General features: G+C 36.6%; 1 protein-coding gene across 10 annotated transcripts in view; it reads right to left on the bottom strand.

Annotated features, from left to right (window-relative positions):
* Arnt (aryl hydrocarbon receptor nuclear translocator) overlaps positions 1 to 21,803 on the bottom strand; it is a 79,732-nt gene that overhangs the window by 49,546 nt on the left and 8,383 nt on the right. The window lies entirely within an intron of this gene.

Raw genomic sequence — 21,803 nt, 5'->3', positions numbered from 1 at the left:
ATAAACCATACCCAGCAAAAAAAAGATTAAGCCCTTTGTCTTTTATGTACTAAGAATATTCTTGGGCTGGGGATGTGGTTCAAGTGGTAGCGTGCTCGCCTAGCTTGCATGGGGCACTGGGTTCGATCCTCAGCACCATGTAAAAAAAAAAAAAATGAAGTAAAGATATTGTGTCCACCTAAAATTTAGAAATAAATATTTTTTAAAAAGAATATTATCACCATCTATATTACCTTTACTATACAGTTTTCATTCTTATTAAATATTTTTAGTTGTTGGGCTGGGGCTGTAGCTCAGTGGCAGAGCACTTGTCTAGCACATGTTCAATCCTTAGCACCACATAAAATAAACAAATAAAATAAAGGCATTCTGTCCATCTACAACAACAACAAAATTTTTTAAAATATTTTTAGTTGTAGACAGATGCAATATTTTACTTTATTTATTTATTTATTTTCGGTACTGGGGATTGAACTCAGGGGCACTCAGCCACTGAGCCACATCCCCAACCCTATTCTGAATTTTATTTAGAGACAGGGTCTCAGTGAGTTGCCTAGTGCCTCACCATTGCTGAGGCTGGCTTTGAACATGCAATCCTCCTGTCTCAGCCTCCTGAGCCACTGGGATTACAAGTATGTACCACCGCATCCAACTTATTTATTTATTTTTATTGACGCTGAGGATCAAACCCAATGCCTCACACATACTAGCATTCTACCACTAAGCCTCAACCCCAGCCCACAGTTTTCATTTTTACGTTGTTAAAGTTACCAATGTTTTTCTAAATAGTTCCTAGACTTTTGCCTTGCTCAGGAAAATTCACCTACCTCCTGGCTTTCTTCTACATTTTCTTAATACATTTTTGTTCACATTTTAGATCTTTAATTCATCTGGAATTTACTGGGTATGGTTTATGGGATGCTAATTACAGTCACGTGCTGCATAATAGTTAAGGTGAACAATGAACTACACATTCGATAGTCTATGAGATTATATCACCTAATGATATCATAGCCATCAGAGATTGTGTAAATACACTTTACAATGTTCACACAATGACAAAACCAACTGATGCATTTCTCAGAATTTATCCTGTTATTAAGCAACGTGACTATTTTCTTCCAAGTGTATAGCTAATTATACCAACATTGTTTGCTTAATATTCCATTTTTTCCTCACTTATTTAAAAGTATATCCTTTATTATACATTAAATGGCTGTGGACATTTGGTGTCTTTCTACACTTGCACTTTGCATTAATGTATTTTTCTAATCCTATGTCAGTACTAAACACTTGATTACATCAGCTTTACATTATATCCTAGTCACCTAATAGAAAAACTGTATTCCCCATTTTTATAACATTTTTCTTCTTAAATGTCACACACTGACTTTTGTTTCCAGAACAATGAAGTAGATATACCATTCCCTATTCCTTCTGCTAAATACAACAAAAATCCTGTGCGTTATATAAAACAAATATGAGTACTTTGAAAATTGGTGAGAAAGGCAGAACAGCTAGAGACCTCATGATTAGAGAAATGATATAGAGATAAGTTCCCAGAATAGTCTTTTTACCTCCTATGTTCCAGACATGGGGCTGAAGAAGTCAGAAACCTAGAAATGCCAAGGGGCAAAGACAAAAATAGCCCCTCAAAAGCCTGCTCTCTCTAGCCAAAGGATCAGAAAAAGGGATACCTTCACAAAACAAGATAATATTTAGGGAATTGCCAATTTTGACAGGAAAAACTATGACCCCAGTCTTACCTATATAAGCAAAAGCTGAGTGGGGAGTGCAGACTTCTGCACTTGTAAAGCTACAAGAAGGCACCTCAACATACCTATAGGGCGCCATCAGAGAAGGCCAAGTAGAGATCCAGAACTTTCATCTTCCCTGGTCAGAAATAAGGACCTACCCTTTACCACGTATGTGGGGGGGATGATCTATAATTCCCACCATCACCCAGCATAACACGATGTCCTCACCTCAGGTGTCAAAAGAGGCAAATGGGATTGGGTGTGGGGGTACACGCTCATCATCTCAGCAACTCAGAGGGCTGCAGCAGGAAGGCAAGTTCAAATCCAGCCTCAGCAACTTAGCAAGACGCCAAGAAACTTAGTGAGATCCTGTCACAAATTTTTTAAAAAAGTAAAAAGGGTAGGGATGGGGCTAGGCGGTTAAGCGCACCTGAGTTCAATCATCCCTGGTACCAAAAAAAAAGGCAAAGTGGGAACCTCAAATTCTATCTCTACCTAGCAGTCTATATAATGCTTCCCTTTCTCCTGCCAAAGTCATGTCAATGAAAGGCAGCAAAAAAAAAAAAAGGTTTAAACATGCAACATCACACAACAACACAAAATTTTCCAGGTTTTAATTTAAAAAACCACCTGTCATACCAAGAATTAGAAAGATCTCAAACGGAATGAATGGATGCCAACACTGAGATGATAACATTACAATTAACAAACATTTTTTAAGTATGTATGATAAAAATGCTTCAAAAGCACCTAAAAACACAGTTGAAACAAATGAAGGGGAAAAAAATTTCAGCAAGGACATAGGGGTTATAAAAAGAATTCAATGAAGGCTGGGGTTGTAGCTCAGCAGTAGAGTGCTTGCCTTGGATGTCATGAGGCACTGGCTTCAATTCTCAGCACTGCATATAAATAAAAAATAAAGGTCCATCAACAACTAAAACAAACAAATAAATAAGTATTTTTTTAAAAAAAGAACTCAATAGAAATTTTAGAATTGAAAAATATAATAACTGAAATAAAACTTCATGATGATCTCAGCAACAGTAGAGAGGACATAAAAGAAATAATCTGTGAAATGAAAGACAAAATACTAGAAATTACCTAATCTTAATGACAGAAAAGAGACTGTAGGAAAAAATAGACATGAAAAAAAAAATTGACAGAGCCTAGGGAACCCTGGTGCTAAAACAAAAACATCTAACATTTCTGTCACTGGAATCTTGTAAAGACATGAGAAAGAAGGCAGGGCTGAAAAGATAACATCTGGAAAATTACCAACTATGGTGGAAGATACAAGCCTACAGATTCAAGAAGTTGTATGAACCCCCAAAAATCCATTAAAACAACATCATAATTAAACTTCTGGAAAATAAAAACTAAGGAAAAATCTTGAAAATAGCTACAGAAAAATGGCACCTTAATTACAAGGGGAAAACAATTCAAATGACATTTAACTTTTCATCAATAATCATGGGAGGCCAGAAATAAGTGGGATGACATTTTTTTCTAAGTATGAAAGAACAGAACTGCCAACCTAGAATCCTAACACTCAGTAAAAATATCACTAGGGAATAAGGGGGAAATTAAGACATTCTCCAATAAAGGAAAATTACAAAGAATTTGCCAACAGCAAACCTATCCTAAGAGACTATGATTAGAGAAAGTCATTTAAACACCAGGGACATTATAAAAGAGGGAATTTTGCAACATCAGAAAAGAAGAAAGACCACAGTAAGCAAAATTCAGGTAAAAATCAATAGTTTCACTTATTTTGTGTTTTCTAAATTATGTTTAGTAAAAACTACAACACTGTCCAATATGTTTCTAATATGTAGCCCATATACTTAATAATATATCATGTACATATTAATCAAAGGAAAGTAAGTAAGAGTGGCTATATTTAGCAATAAGCAGATAAAACTGATTATAAATAAATCAGATAAAATAGCAAATAAAATTTATTAGATAAAAGAGATTTTAAAATAATAAGGCAATTTGCCAAGAAAACACAGCTACCAGACACAGTGGTACACACCTGTAATCTCAGCAGCACGGGAGGCTGAGGCAGGAGGATTTTGAGTTCAAATCAGCCTCAGCAACTTAGCAAGGTCCTAAGCAACAAAGCAAGACCCTGTCTCAAAATAAAACAGATGTGGCTCAATGGTTAAGCATCCCTGGGTTCAATTCCTGGTACCAAAAAAGAAAAAGAAAATACAGCAATTCTAAATCGGCATGCACCAAACAAGAAAAGTGCAAAATATGCAAAACAAAAACTGACAGAACTGAAAGGAGAAAACAATCATAGTTGGAGACTTGAAAGCCCCTCTGAACAAATGACAATTAGAAAATCAGCAAAGATGGCTAGGGGTTGAATCCCCATCACCTCAAAAAAAAAGGGGGGGGGTGCTGGTTGTGGCTCAGTAGTAGAGCACTTGCCTAGCATGTGTGAGGCACTGAGTTCAATCCTCAGCACCACATAAAAATAAATAAAATAAGGGTATTGTTTCCATCTACAACTAAAAATAGTAAAAAGAGAGAAAGGGAGAGAGAAAGAGAAAAGAAAAGAAAATCCATAAAGAAATGGAGGAAATCAACTTTATCAACCAACAGGCTCTGATTAACATTTATAGATACATACCAACAACAGAAAATACACATTCTTTTCTTTCTTTTGGGTGTGGTTTTAGGGATTAACCCAGGGGTGCTCTACCACTAAGATACATCCTAAGTCCTTTTTATTTTTCATTTTGAGACAGAGTCTTGCTAAATTGCCCAGGCTGGTATCAAACTTACAACAGTCCTGCCTTAGCCTCCTAAATTCCAGGAATTATAGGCATGTACCAACACATCTGGAGATACAAGTGTCCCTGAAAAATATGCCTAGGTAGACCAGATCTGAGGCCATTAAAAAAAAAAAAATATATATATATATATATATATATATATATATATATATATATATATATATACAGTTAATATTATACTCACGATAAAATACAGGATTCTGTTTTTCACCTGAGACTGGAAAATGTGCAAGAATGTCTTCTTTCACAATTTAAACAGTGTGGGAAGTTAGAAGTTACAGCCAAAACAAAAATTCTAGAAAAGGAAATAAAAGGTATACAGATCCTAAAAGACCCTGCAAAAGAACCCATCAAAGAATGAAAAGACAAGTTACAGAGATAGAGCAAACATTGGCAAATCATATATCCACAAAAAAACTAATATCCAAAGTTTAAAAAGAACTCTCAAAACTCAACACTAAAAAAGCAAACAGTTCAAATATAACATGGGCAAAAGTCATGAAAAGATATAGTGAGAAAAGTGAACCAGTAGGCATCACAAAAACAGACATTAAATTCTACTTCAGAGCTATAGTTAAAAAAACAGCATGGTACTGACACCAAAACAGACATGAAAATCAACAGGACAGAATAGAAGACACAAAAACAAACCCACATAAATACAGTTACCTCATACTAGACAAAGGCACCATAAATATACATTGGAGGAAAGATAGCCTCTTCAATAAATGATACTGGGAAAACTTGAAATCCATATGTAGCAGAATGAAATTGAACTCCTATCTCACAAAATTCAACTCACAGTGGATAAAGGACCTAGGCCTTAGACAAGAAACCCTGCACCTACTACAAGAAAATGTAGGCCCAAATCTTCATCATGTCAACTTAACAACCGATTTCCTACACAAGATCCTAAAGTGCAAGAAGTAAAATCAAGAATCAATAAAGAAATGGTTATCAAACTAAAAAGCTTCTTCACAACAAAGGAAATAATCAAGAACATAAACAGCCAGCCTACAGAATGGGAAAAAATTCTTGCCACCTGCAACTCAGAGCATTAATCTCCAGGATATATAAAGAACTCAAAAATATTTAACACCAAAAAACAATAACAACAACAATAACAAAATCAAATAACACAATAAACGGGCAAAGGAACTGGACAGGCACTTCACAGAAGAAATATGAATAATCAACAAATATATGAAAAAATGTTCAACTTCTCTAGCAATTAGAGAAACGCAAATTAAAACTACACTGAAATTCTATCTCACTCTAGTCAGAATAGAAATTAGCAAACATACAAGTAATAATAAATTGTTGGCAAGGATGTGGGGAAAATGGTACACTCATACATTGCTAGTAGGACTTTAAATTGGTGCAACCACTCTGGAAAGCAGTATGCAGATTCCTAAGAAAACTTGGAATGGAACCAACATTTGACCCAGTTATCCCATTCCTCAGTATATCCCCCAAAGGACTTAAAAATCAGCATACTCCAGTTACGGAGCCACATCAATGTTTATAGCAGCTCAATTCACAATAGTTAAGCTATGGAACTAACCTAGGTGCCTTCAACAAATGACTGGAAAAAAAAAGTGGTATATATACACAATGAAATATTTATTCAGCCATAAAAAAAGAAAGACTTTATAATTTTTGCCAGTAAATTGAGAGATCTGGAGACTATCATACTAAATGAAATAAGCCAATCCAAAAAAAAAAAAAAAAAGATCAAATGTTCTCTCTGACATGTGGATGCTAACACAATAAGTTAGGGGCAGAGGGAAGAACAGAAATTCATTGGATTAGACAAAGGGGAATGAAGGGAAGGGAGAGGAAATGAGAATAGGAAAGACAGTACAAGGGACTGGACATAACTTTCCTCTTTTCATACAAGAATATACCACCAATGAAACTCCACATCATGTACAACCATGGGAAAATGGAAGGTGGGAGTAAACCCAAACGGAGGTACAAGAAGGATTAAAATTCAGACTAAAGAACATTACATTTTTTAGGAAAATAGAAGGTGGGAGTAAACCCAAATGAGATATGATTAAAATTCAGGTTGAAGGACACAACCAATAGCCTTGATACTTTTTCAATGCCTGTTTAACACAGATTTAGCTCCATGCTCTACCCCAAACCACATAAGCCCCTAAGTTAGCACACAAAAATGGGTTTATCTGCTATCTGGTCCCCTCTCATTCTCTCTCTTCAAATACATCATACTTTATTTATTCTTCCCTTCCTTTATTGTCCGTGGATTTCAAGACAATAACCCAGAAGGAAAATTGGTGACGTGGGGAATCTAGTTTCATCTCATTCTGACTTTAATCACCAAGCCACATCCCCAGTACTTTGTTGTTGTTGTTGTTGTTATTGTTGTTCAATTTTGAGACAGGGTCTCACTAAGCTCATTAGGTCCTCACTAAATTGCTGAGGCTGACTTTTAACTTGTAATCCTCCTGTCTCAGCCTCCAAAACCACTGGGATTAGGGGCAGGCACCGAGATGACTGACCCAGGCATTTTTTCCTAGGAAAATGGAAGACCTACCTTTGCACAAAAATCTGTACACAAGGGGCTGGGATTGTGGTTCAGTAGTAGAGCACTTGTCTAGCACATGTGAGGCAGAGTTCAATCCTCAGCACCACATAAAAATAAATAAATAAAGGTATTATGTCCGTCTACAACTAAAATATTTTTTTTTTAAAAAGTGTACACAAAAGTTCATAGCAGTTTTATTTGTAATAACCAAAAACTGATTTTAAAAAAGATATCTTTCAACAGAGGAATGGTTAAACAAACATACCATTACCATTGCAATAAAAAGAAAAATCGATTGATACACTATCATCTTATGTAATGAATAACATTCTTTTTGTTTGTTTGATTTTGTTTTTTGTACTGGGGATTGAACCCAGGGGTGCTTAACCATGGAGCCACATCCCCAGTCCTTTTTTTTATATTTTATTTAGATACAGGGTCTCGCTGAGTTGCTAAGTGCCTCCCTACGTTGCTGAGGCTGGCTTTAAACTCATAAACCTCCTGCCTCAACCTCCCAAGTCGCTGGGATCACAGGCATGCATCACTGCACCCTTCTATATGTACTAAATAACATTGTAAGAAAAGTTCCATAGGTGTCTCCAAACTACCAAGAGGGTTCATAGCGTACAAAGATTAAGAAACTTATCTAGAGGCTGGGGTTGTGGTTCAGTGGTAGAGTGCTTGCCTGCACGTGTGAAGCACTGGGTTCCATCCTCAACATCACATAAAACTAAATAAATAAAATAAAGGTATTGTGCCCATCTACAACTAAAAAATATTAAAAAAAAAAAAAACTTGACCTAGAGAATTTCCACAATGAATATGGAAATCTTCACCTTGTTTATTGTTTTTTTTTTTTTTTTGGACTTGATTCTCATTTTCTTAAAGCAAATATGATATTTTATCAGAAATAAATACTTATATAAAACATCTGTTAATAAAATCATATCTTCCCTTTAGCTTGCTAATAACATGAAACACTCCCAGCCCTTTTCACTTTTTAAATTTTTAGCAGGGTCTCTCTAAGTCTGAGAATAGCTTCAAATATGCATCCTCCTGTCTCAGCCTCCTGAGTCACTGGAATTACGGGCATGCACCACAACTGGTGGCTGCTCGGAACCATTTTTTAGTTCCTGGAACAACCCTACTTGAAAATAGTAATGGGTTGCATCCTGTAAAAATGCATGTCATCCAGAACCTCAGAATGTGTTTTTATTTGGAAATAAGGTCTCTCAAGATGCAATCAGTTGGGCTGGGGTTATGGCTTGGCAGTAGCGCACTTGCCTGGCATGCATGAGGCACTGGGTTCGAGTCCCAGCACCACATATAAATAAATAAATAAATGTCAATTAACAAATATTAAAAAAAAAAAGATGCAATTAGTTAAGCTTGAGGTCACAATGGATTGGGGGTTAGGGGCTCTAGACCCAAAGACTGTTGTCTAAGGGGGAAAAAAGAGAGAGACAAAGAGAGAAGAATATTCAGATAGAGGCAAAGAAATTGGGCGTGGTTGATCTATAACCTAGAAGATAGGAAGCGGTGTCTCCTTCAAGGCCTTTAGATAGAACCAGACCTATCAATATCTTCATTTCAGTACTTGAGACTCTAGAACTGCAAGAGAATCCTTCCAATTTGTGTTGTTTTAGCAACCTTGGGGAACTACCAATAACAATGTATGGTTCATTTAATAAGCTGCTAGATTTGGTATGCTAATATTAGTTCTATTTATTGTACTCATGCATTCATTCTGGAGATCAAAACCAGGGCCACAGATGGATTAGCTCCATTAAAATTGGAGAGAAACTTATTGTGACATTAAGGGTAACACAGTTAAGGAGTATTTTTAGTATGCTGAACTCAAGTACCTTCTATAAAAACCACAGTCTAGCCAGGCACCATGATGCATGCCTGTAATCCCAGCAATTTGGGAGGCTGAAGCATGAGGATCTGAAGTACAAGGTCAGTCTCAGCAATTTATCAAAGCCCTGAGTCAAAATAAAAAAGGGCTGGAGATTGTAGCTCTATGGTAAAGTGCGCTGGGTTCAATTCCCAGTACCAAACACACAGACACACACACACCCACACACAATCTGACAGAAATTACAGCAACAGATTTTAATCACTCAACATATTCTCCCAAACTTATAAACTTATTTCTAAATATAAGTTGCTTTTCTGAAGCCTGAGGTTGTAGCTCAGAGGTAGAGTGCTTGCTTAGCACGTGTGAAGAGTTGGGTTCAGGGCTGGGATTGTGGCTCAGCCGTAGAGCGCTGGCCTAGCTTGCGCAGGGCCCTGGGTTCGATCCTCAGCACCACATAAAAATAAAGATGTTGTGTCCACCGAAATCTAAAAAATAAATATTAAAAAATTTTTTCTCTCTCTTAAAAAAAAAAAAAAAAACTTGGGCTGGGGTTGTATAGTTCAATGGTAGAGCACTTGCCTTGCATGCGTGAGGCACTGGGTTCAATCCTCAGCACCACATAAAAATAAATAAATAAAAATAAACATACTGTGTGGGGTTGGGCAGATAGCTCAGTGGTAAAGCACCTGCCTAGCATGCATGAGGCCCTGAGTTCAACCCCCATCACCACATAAAAAATAAACAACAATAAAAAATTATATTAAAAAAATAGCCATTAAGAAAAATAAAACTTGCTTTTTTGAAGCAGAAAAAATAATGTAAGTCACCAAAAACAGGAGTGATAAAGGAAGCATTACAAAACTAACAGATAATAAAATGTTCAAAAAGAAATGATGGTAGCAATGACTCATGACATGCCTAATTTGTGTAACAAATGAACCACTTAGGAATTTTTTTTTCAAATTTTATTTTTAAAAATCTACCTCCATTGTTGGACATAGTGGCACACACCTATAATCCCTGTGACTCAGGAGGCTGAGGAAGGAAGATTGCAAGTTTGAAGCCAGCCTTAGCAATTTAGCAAGGCCCCAAGCAACTCTGTGAGACCCTGTCTCAAAATTTAAAAAATAAAAAGGGCTGGGTAGTAAAGTTCCCCTAGGTTCAATCCCCAGTACCAAAAAAAAGAAAAAGAAAAAACAATTTCCTACAAATTATAACAAACTGTACCAAACGCTGAACACAAAATACATGTCTTTAATACAAGAGTAAAGCACATATAATTATCTTTAATACATATTCACTTTAATACTGGATAGAGAATACTTAAAAGGCTGGGGATGTAACTCAGCCTATCATGCCTTGGGGTTTGATCTCCAGCACCAGAGAGAGGAAAGATACAGAGAGAGAGGGAGAAGGGAGGGAACACACTGAAATGCCAATATTAAAATAGTGATATGTCTGTAATTTTGTATGTGTGGGGTTTTTTGTTTTTTCTTTTTCTGCAGCACTGGGATCCAACCCCAGACCTTACACATACTAGATAAACACTACTGCTGAGCTACATGCCCCCCAAATAATGAGGCATCGCAAAGCTACAATCATCAAAACAGTATGGTGCTCACATAAAGACAAATATATAGATCAATGGAATAGAACAGAGCAAAGAAAGGAATCTAGGGAAAACACCTCACAAATATGATCAATGAATTCTCAACAAGGGTGCCAAAATCATTCAATGAGAAAAGACCAGTCTTTTCAACAAATAGTGGGGAGAAAATTGGATATCTATATGCAAAAGAATGACCCTACTCCATATAATAAAACTGAATCAAAATGGATCAAATACCTAAAGGTAGAGGAAAAAAATTATAAAACTCTGAGAAGAAAATACAGAGAGAAACCTTCATGACATGGAATTTGGCAAAGAATTCTTGGAAATAGTATCAAAACCCCAAATATGGGGATGAAGATGAATGGATAAAGAGAAAGCAGTCTAGACATACAATTGAACATCATTCAGCCTCAAAAAGGAAGTTCTGACACATAAACAACATAGATGAACCTTAAAGATATTATGTTAAATGAAACAAACCAGTTACTAAAGGACAAACAATGTATGATTTCATTTATATGAGGTACCTACATCATTCATATTCCTAGAAACAGAAAACAGAATGGTGGTTGCCAGAGATTAGGAGAAGGAGGAATGGGGAGCTACTGTTTAATGGGTATGAGTTTCAGATGAAAAAAGATCTGGAGGTAAACTACGGTAATGGTTGTACAGATATATAAATGTATTCAATGCCATCAAACTATATACTTGCAGCCAGCCTCAATGGATTACAGCCAGCCTGTAATCCCAGCAGCTCAGGAGGCTGAGGCAGGAGGATCACAAATTCAAAACCAGCCTCAGCAAAAGTGAGGCGCTAAGCAACTCAGACCCTCACTTTAAATAAAATACAAAATAGGGTTATGGATGTGGCCCAGTGGTCAAGTACCCCTAAATACAATCCCCAGTACCCAAAACCAAAACAAAACACTATACATTTAAAAATGGTTAGGAAGATAAATTTCACTATGTGTATTTTTCTGCTATTAAAAAAAATTTTAAATAAATACGCACATATGCATATATATATAAAAATAAAAGCCAGGCACACATGGAATCACAGCTACTCAGGAGGCAGAGGTAGGAGGTCTACAAGCTTGCGTCCAGGTCAACCTTGGCAACTTAGTTAAGACCCTATCTTAAAAAAATAAAAAGGACTGAGGATGTAGCTCAGTGGTAGAGCACCTGCCATGCATGAGGCCCTGGGTTCAATCCACAGTACAGGGGGGAATACACACACACACACACACACATACACAAGTGTAGTGGCATGCACTTATAATCCCAGCTACACAGAAGGCAGAGGAAGGAGGATTGAAGCTTGAGTCCATCCTGAGGCAACATAGCAAGACTGCATCTCTAAAAACAAAATAAAACAAAAACAAAAAATTCCAAGTTGTTCTATATTAATGAGATAGGTTATTCACTACATATATGAACATGACAAAAACAAGTTACAGCTGGGTACAGTGGTGCATGCTATAATCCTAGCAACTTGAGAGGCCTCAGACAGGAGAATCCCAAGTTTGAGGCCAGCCTGGGAACACAGCAAGACCCTGTCTCAAATTAAAAAATGAAAAATACTGAGGTTATAGCTCAGTGATAAAGGCTCAATCCTCAGCACCAAAACAAAAACAAAATTACAGAAAAGTATATTAATATAATTTTTAATATATTATATTCATAACCAAAGTCTGAAAGGTCTCATACTTATTTGTGCCTACTATGCCAGGTACTATTACAGGCCCTGGAGATAAATCAATAACAGACAAAAATCCCAACCTTTATAGATCTGACGCATTAGCGGTGACAAGATTTAAATGTAAATTATAGAAGTATGTGGATGAATTAGACTCATAAAAAATGAAGCAATAAAGGCCAAAATGAGAATGACAAGATGAAAAGATACCTCTAAAATAAATTTTATTTATTTGTTCATTCATTCTTTCATTTATTCTAGGGATCAAATTTTATCACTAACCTATATCCCCAGTCCTTTTTTTATTTTGAGACACAGTCTCGAAACTTGAGGAAGCTGGTCGCAAATTTGGAATCCTCCTGCCTCAGCCTCCCAAGGCACTTATATTACAGGCTTGTGTCATCACGCCCAGCTAAAATTTTAAACTATGTGATTTCTGAATAAGATAGTAGACTAAATATATGCACCCACTTTTACTCCCTCATCTCCTCACACATACAACAAATATATACATATATATTTTTTTTAAAGGAAAGAATTTATGACATAAAACCACAAGGATGGAAAGAGGAGCAGTCAAGTTTGAAACTAGAAATCAAACAGAACATTGCCTTAGCAGACCCACAAGAACTGAATTCTAAAACAACAATGGAAAAGGCAGAAAACCAACCTAACTTACACTACAGAATTCCCTAAACCCTAAAGCTGGTAGTTCCAGGTACCAGCAGGTGTGCAGAGCAGTGAGAATGAAAACTAAAAGGAGAATTAATCACAGTGTTCAGGAGAGATGTGGATTCTGATCCTATCCTCCATTTCTTCTGGCCTGAGCAAGTGCCCCTTCCTCACTGTGCCAAAAGATTTACTTCCCAGACAGTATAAACCAAAGATTCTCTGGTCTAGGAAAAACCAACTGAGTTATAGGCCCAGAGTAAAAAATAAATTTTTAAATAATATATATGTGATATCAACCAAGATGAAAACAAACACAGCTCTTTGTTCAGCTTGGGAAATTAGAAAATCTATACTTGTCATGAAAGATACAGAAAAGTTAGGAAAGATACAGAAAAGTTAAGAAAGGCCAAGTTTTAAAGGAAATATTAATGAGGAACTATGTAGTACATTAAACATTATTCAAAACAGAGATGTGTTTAAAATAGATAAAAATATAGAAAAGTAAATGCTGAACAAGGTAGAAAGGCAAGCAGCAATTAAAAAGGCAGGTAGGTAGGCGGGCACAGGGGCACTATAACCCCAGCAGATTGGGAGGCTGAGGCATACATACATATGGGCTGGGGCTCAATCATTAAGCACTACTGGGATCAATCCATGGTACTAAAAAAGAAGGCAAGTAAATAAGCAAACAGGCAGAAATGAAGGAAGCTGCTTGGCTTACTATCTAGTTAGGAGTTCTAGCCCAAGGAATGACAGTACCAGCCCTGGGTTTGTTTTCATTTTCTGAGCAAGAAAATGAAAATGAACAGGCAAAAGGGATAAAGAAGGGTACAGACAGTCAAAAAGAACAAGCAATGAAGTGTTTCTTTCTGGTTTCTTTTTGTACAAGGGATTGAACCCAGGGGTGCTCAACCCACTGAGGAGTTACAGCCCCAGCCCTTGATCCCTTCTTTATTTCTTCTTTATTTATTTATATTATGAGACAGGGCCTCACTAAATTGCTGAGGGGGGTGATCGAAGTTAAACTTGTGATCCTCCTGCCTCAGGCTCCTGAGCCACTGGGATTACAGGCATGTGCCACCACACCTGGCAAAGCACAGTGTTTCTGAAACTAAGTTTCAAGAAGCAGCTCATCAAAACAGTTCAATTATGGAGTAAAAGAACTCAGAAGGATTCTAGTATAAACCTTAAAAGTTATTGAAAGAGCTGAAACACAGAACTATGAGAAAAGAACATAGAAAGTTACACAAAAGATTTTAGGAAACTGCACCCCTTCAGCTCCTTGTTCAGCACCCTGTACTCTCTCTCCATCCCAAGTAATACTGTGCCCTACAGGCTGCCTGATGTGATATTTCATCTTCTTCATCAGCTAAACAGGTGATACTGGACCAGGATGTACCTCATTGGTTGCAGAAAACCTGCCTAGCATTCACAAGTTCCTGGGTTTGAATCCGCATTACTGAAAAAAATAATAATAATAAAATTTAAAAAGCAATACCCTGCCCTCCTTTTTCCTCTCAAAAGCTATCCATTGTAGTACATCTCAGTAGTAAATAATACCAAGACATAATTTAAAAAGTCTTGTAATTTAGCAATTAAGAATGCTGACTAGGGCTGGGGACATAGCTTAGATGGTAGAGTAATTGCCTAGCATGCACAAGGCCCTGGGTTCAATCCCCAGCACTACAAAAAAAAAAAAAATGCTGACTATGCTGGGTGCAGTGAGAATATGCCTGTAAATCCAGCCACTTACTTGGGAAACTGAGGCAGGAGGATCACAAGTGTGAGGTCAGCCCTAGCAACTTAATGAGAATCTGAGCAACTCTGCGAGACCCTGTCTCAAAACAAAGGACTGGGGATGTAGCTCAGTTGTAAAGCACTGAATTCAATCCCCAGTAACCCCTTACCTCCAAAAAACATTAAATTAAATGAAATAATACATATGAGGACTGAAATAATACATTTAGAACATCTATCATACTATTAATAAACTTTAATAATAGTTACTAAAGTATTATAAATGAATTATTGATGTCAATGGCTTTATCAGTGTTCCTTCTTCAAAGAGTATTTTCATATTAACATAAAGAATTATTTATTTATTTGTTTGTTTATTTATTTATTTATATTATGAGACAGGGTCAGCCCTAGCAACTTAATGAGAATCTGGGCAACTCTGTGAGATCCTGCGAGATCTCATTAAGTTGCTAAGTTGATAGGACTACAAATAGTACCTATCATTAGATGTGGTTTCCAGAAAGACCTTAAATGTGTTCTTTTATTGTTACATCTAAGTAAAATAAATAACCACAGAAACATTGGACAGGGCGGGGGTTGTGGCTCAGCGGTAGACCACTTGCCTAGCACGTTCGAGGCCCTGAGTTCGATCCTCAGCACCACATAAAAATAAAAACAAAAGTATTGTGTACACTATTAAAAAAAAAAAAAAAAAAAAAGGGGCTGGGGATGTGGCTCAAGCGGTAGCGCGCTCGCCTGGCATGCGTGCGGCCCGGGTTCGATCCTCAGCACCACATACAAACAAAGATGTTGTATCTGCTGAAAACTACAAAATAAATATTAAAAAATTAAAAAAAAAAAAAAGAATAAACCACCAATGCTGGGTTTTACATTCATTCATTTAATCCACAAATATGCACTGAACTCTGGTCTTATATACTAGACATTACTGTAAGAATTGGCATACTATGGTGAACGTGGAAAGCAAAAGTGCTCTCATTAAACTTATGTTCCAATTACATTATTGAAGCCATAAAACTTACTTTGTCCATTCAAACTATGGTGAAAATGTGGAGAAAAAATACAAAAGGAAAAAAAAGACGAAACAAGACATAAATTAAGAGAATTTATCTGAAAAGTCAGAGATAAGTTTCTGATGTAGAGACTAAATAACAAAATAGGACAGTGTACTCTGGCATACAGAGGAAATTAATAAATGTGTCCATTCCTTTCTCTGGGTTTGTTTTCTTTTTTTTTTAATATATTGTTTTATTTGTAGATGGACACAATACCATCATTTTATTTATTTATGTGGTGCTGAGGATCAAACCCAGCGACCCGCACATGCCAGGCGAGCACGTTACCACTTGAGCCACATCCCCAGCCCCCTGGGTTTGTTTTCTTACGAACCAAAGAATTGTCTTATTTGACAACTATCTTGTTTGAAAATGAGAGAACTAGGGGCTGGGATGTGGCTCAAGCGGTAGCGCGCTCGCCTGGCATGCGTGTGGCCCGGGTTCGATCCTCAGCACCACATACAAACAAAGATGTTGTGTCCGCTGAAAACTAATAAATAAGTATTCAAAAATTTAAAAAAAAAAAAAAGAAAATGAGAGAACTATCTTGTTTCCAACTCAAAAGTTTATTCACTGATGTCTACTTACTGAAATCACCATGATATGAGACAACATTCTTAAAAACAGGTGGACTACAAGAAGTACCTATCATTAGATGTGGTTTTCAGAAGGGCCTTAAATGTGTTCTTTTATTGTTACAAGTAAGTGAAATAAACTACATAACCACAGAAACAATGGACAGAATTGTTACTCTTGCACCCCTTTATAGGACTGTACTGCTAGAGAATTAACATTTAAAATAAATATTCTGACTAGCCTAAGGGGGAAAAAGATGGCTCCAAAGACAGTTTCCACAATAGAGGATTTAATTTTATTAGTTTTGGAATTAAGCAACTTCAAGATGTTATGACCTAACTCAAGAATAAAGGATTTTTTATTTTTTTATTTTTCTGCACTGGGGTAGAACCCAGGGTCTTGCACATGCTAGCCAAGTCTTCAGTCACTAAGCTACATTCTCAGCTGGTTTTATTTTCTTGATTACTGCAATTTAGTTTTTGAAGAACAACTACCACTTGGCTTGTTGAAATTCCTATTGTTATTGCCTTAGAAGAAAGTCATCCACACAGAAAACACAGGATGTAAGGGCAATCTGGATTCAACATCTGTCACCCCACGATCCCCAGGGTTGACTCAACTGATCTGGCTGGCTAGGTGGGTGTTCCCTTCCTCTGTCACCACTCCAAATGCATCCCTCCAAAGCTGTCAGCTTGGTCAAAGCGGACAACCTTCCCCGGTAGAGGAGGATTGTTCTTCAGTCAAGAGTGAGTATGGTATGAAGACATGAATTGGTGTGAATGTACTTTGTATACAACCAGAGATATGAAAAATTGTGCTCTATATGTTTAATAAGAATTGTAATGATTCCACTGTCATATATAAATATAAATGAATAGATAGATAGATAGTATATGAGTAGCTGCCCTCCCCTATTAGAATCTCCAAACAAGCTCTCAAGGTCCACACAAAGAACACAAAACACCTTCTCAAAATACCCATAAAACAACATATTATTCTCATCTCTTAGTAAACTATTTGAATGTGGAGGGGGGATAGCATGCCAAAAACTAAGCGGAGACCACTATTTCAAAGCAACAAGAAAACTAAAGTTCCAAGAATGCTGAAGTATCTACTTCTTTTTTTTTTTTTTTTAGTTTTTGGCGGACACAATATCTTTGTTTGTATGTGGTGCTGAGGATCGAACCCGGGCCGCACATATGCCGGGCGAGCGTGCTACCGCTTGAGCCACATCCCCAGCCCCTCTCTACTTCTTAATTTCTAAGAAAATACAGAATATTCAGGATGCCACCACCAATCTACTGCATAAAGATAGGCAGATTGGGATTTCTTTTGAAAATGTTAATTATATTTCAATTGTTGAATTAGTAAAATACACTTAATGAATTTTTGAACGGTCTTTGCAATTTAATATATTTTTAAAAGTTTGGTGTTTTTTTGCTTGTTTTGGCAGTACTAGGGATTGAACCCAAGGCTTCACACATGCTAGGCAGTGCTCTCCCACTGGGCTGTATCCCCAATCTTCTTAAGAAGTATCTTGACATCTTAATTTTATGCTGCCTGAATTACTATTTTCCTATATCTGAAAAAGGCAAACAAAGGTAATGGATAAGAATTTTGTTAATTGATGCTTTTTAAAACTATAATTATACTGGTGAGAATTACATTAAAAGAATTTTTCTTTCCTAAATGTCAGCCTTTACAAACCCAAACAGCATTCCTCTTTTGCCTTCTACTATATTTTCCATCCACAATAAACTGTGCATAATAGAACACAAAGACTTCTCTGCTAATGAGAATACCAGAATCAAGAGAGGAAAAACCTACACTCATTACAAACTAATTCACATCTCATGTTTGAATATTAAATTGTAAATCAAATCAAAATGCAATCTTGAGGCTGGGGCTGGGGCTCAGTGGTAGCGCACTTGCCTGGTATGTGTGAGGCACAGGGTTCAATTCTCAGCACTGTGTATAAATAAATAAAATGAAGGTCTATCAACAACTAAAACAATATTAAAAAAAAAAAAAACTAATCTTTTCCCAACTAGTCCTTTGGTGCACTACAAATTGCACATCCAATTTTAAAAGTGTTCCTCAAATCAGACATAACTTTCCTATGTTCATATATGAAAAACTCTACATCACATACAACCACAAGAATAGGAAGTCACACTCCATGTATGTATAATATCAAAATACACTCAACTGTCATGTATAACTAAAAAGAATAAAAAATTTTAAAGTAACATTTTTTTAAAAAGGAATAAATTTGGGCTGGGGTTGTGGCTCAGTGGTACAGCACTTGTCTAGCATGTGTGAGGGCCTGGGTTCAATTCTCAGCACCACATTAAAAAAATAGATATCATGTCCATCTAGAGCTAAAAATATTTTTTAATTTTTTTAAAGTGTTCCTCAAAATTGTTAGCAATCTATACACAAGAAAGACTATTTGCCACTAGTAAGTAGAACTAATGAATAATAAAGTATGAAGAATTACCAATTCATACAGACAAAAAAGTCATCATTATCATCATCTTAGAACTATTACTGCAACACAACAGACTACAAAATATACTCTTCTGATCCAACACCATATTGAGATATGATAAAAATGAAGAACCAGGTCCCTTGAAGAAAGACAGCCACCAGCAGTCTTTAAATCAGAATAAGTGGGTTGGGAATGTAGCTCAGCGGTTGAGCTCTTGCCTATTATGCACAAAGCCCTGGGTTCAAGTTCCAGCACTTTAAATATTAAATAAATCAGAATAAGTACAATTACCATGATGAAATGTTGTTATTAACCCTAAATAAAGATTAACTTAAATAAAGCTTAAGAGAAAAGTGAATTCTTTTTTTTTGGCGGGGGGAGTGTTGCCAGATATTGAACTCAGGAGCACTCCACCACTGAGCCACATCCCCAGCCCTATTTTGTATCTTATTTAGAGACAGGGTCTCACTGAGTTTTGCTGAGGCTGGCTTTGAACTATCGATCCTCCTGTCTCAGCCTCCCCAGCCGCTGGTATTACAGAAATGTACCACTGCACCCAACTGAAAAGTGAATTTAAAAAAAAAGATCTTTTGAAAACATATAAGACAGAACTAACAAGGACTATAGGGAAACAACCAGTATTCAACTCCAGCAAAAATACAAAGTAGAAAGTTTTCAAAAAATAGGATTATTTTCTTGGTCCCTAAAATGATTCTAAGGTAAGAAGGTATGTTGCAGCAAGGGATTCGGACCAAATATTCATTTACTTTCTTTTCACTGAACACAGTACATTTCTACCCTATGTCCGTCCATTCATGGATCTCATTTTCCAAAATTCAACAAGCTACCAAAGTCATCTAGTTATTTCCTAGGGAGAATTAACTGTAATATAGCAAAAAGAGGATTGGAAGTAAAAATTAGATTTGAACTCTCTAGATATGCATTACAACCTACTCCATGTCTTAGACGTGGCCGGCGAGACTTTAATTAATGTTCACTGAGAAACATCAAGAAACTAAACTTTTTCTGAAAGAATGGGAACTGTCTCAACCTAGTTCTGATAAAGTTTAAACCTGGGGTTCTGGACCAAAGATATGTCGCGAACCCCAACCATTACACAACAACCATTACACATCTATGATCTTCCTTTTGCTAGAAAGGGGTAAAGGGAAAAATGAAGAAAAAATACATTTTCTTATTTAATTATCATGTACTGACTGTGGGATTGATAAACTTAGAAGAGATAGAAGAATCTTTTAACATCAAAAGCAACATCTAAGGGCTGGGGTTGTAGCTCAGTGGTAGAGTGCCGGCCTCATACATGTAAAGCACTGGGTTGGATACTCAGCACCACATAAAAATAAATAAATAAAATAAAGGCATTGTGTCCATCTACAACTAAAAAAAATTTTTTTAAAGAGAAACATCTAAAAATTGCATAAGCAAGCAAAAAACAATAAATAAAATCATCTGTTTCATTAACAAAGGGTCCTGAACCAAAAAATGTTATTTTCTGATTAGAAATTTAAGCTGATATTGGTCAGCTAATAAAAATACTATCAAGAGACTGTCATTCTGGTAAGTGTTGTTTAAAAAAAACAAAACAAAATAAAGCAACCACACCCACACAGCTGGAAAAAAGCTTCTGACATATGCACTAAGACTTGTTTATCCAGGCCACTTCTTAATAAGAGAAATGCTTTGCAATTTGACTAGGGTTATATAAGAACTTTGCAATGTGTGATCAATTTAAAATCTTGTTTATTTGCTCCCTAGTTCACAGATAAGTTATTTCACTCCAAGATCAGGTGTCCCTAACAGCATTTTGCCAATTGTAATAGTTTTACTCCATCACTCAGCACTTTCTTCAAGAGAATTTTAGCCATTAATTTTATTGCCCTTTCCCATAAAAATTTTTTGAAGATTAAAATGTTAATATTGATGTGTGACATATCAACATCTTAAAATAGTTCTCTCCTGGGGGCTGGAGTTGTGGCTCAGTGGTAGAGCACTTGCCTGGCATGTGTAAGGCACTGGGCTCAATCCTCAGCGCACCGCATATAAATAAATAAATATAAGATCCATTTACAACTAAAAAATATTTTTGAAAAATAGCTCTGCTCCCAGAAGCATTGTGAAAAAGACAGTAAATTTAAGGATGATTTCAATTTTAGTATCAAAACCTGCCTTTCAGAGACATAAACAAATTCAAATTTAAATTTCAACAGTGAATGACAGCAAGGAATTCTTCCTCTTCCATTCCCCACTCCACTTTTTTTTTTTTTTTTTGAGACAAAATAAATTGTGAAGCTAACCTGGAACTTTTGATTTTCCGGCGTCAGTTTATGGTGTAACACACCCGATCAAAAAAAAAAGATTTCTGGGAAAGGATATATTTTATTTTACAAGGCAATGACCAAGGATATTGAAAAAAAAATTCCTAGGGAGAAATAACTGTAATATAGCGAAAAGAGGATTGGAAGTAAAAATTAGAAGATTTGAACTCTCTAGATATGCATTACAACCTACTCCATGTCTTAGACTTGGCCCGTGAGACTTTCATTAATGTTCACTGAGAAACGTCAAGGAACTAAACTTTTTCTGAAAGAATGGGAACTAGTTCTGATAAAGTTTAAACCTGGGGTCCCGAACCCCCACCATTACCCAAACCTCTGCCCTCAGCACAGGCCCTCCTAACACTTAAAAAGAAAATCTCAAAATACAGCCCGGGGTGGTGGTGGGAAGGAGAGACCCCTGAGTAGATCGTCAAGAATTTTAAATTTTAAAATGAAAACTAAACTCCAAAAGCAACGCCTCAGCTCAACAGCAACGTGGTCCGGTGTTTATGAACCCAACTACTCTGGAAGTAAGCGCAGCCACGGCGCCCACGGAGCCGGCCCCAGGCAGCTGCCGCCGGCGCAGGGTGACAGACGACCTCAGCACACACCGGCACATCGCCCGAGAGGAGGC

The sequence above is a fragment of the Marmota marmota genome, unplaced genomic scaffold, assembly GCF_001458135.2.
Source record: "Marmota marmota marmota unplaced genomic scaffold, marMar, whole genome shotgun sequence".
NCBI lineage: Eukaryota > Metazoa > Chordata > Mammalia > Rodentia > Sciuridae > Marmota > Marmota marmota.
Note: the sequence above shows the minus strand (reverse complement) of the source record. Positions and strands in the feature narration are given on the sequence as shown.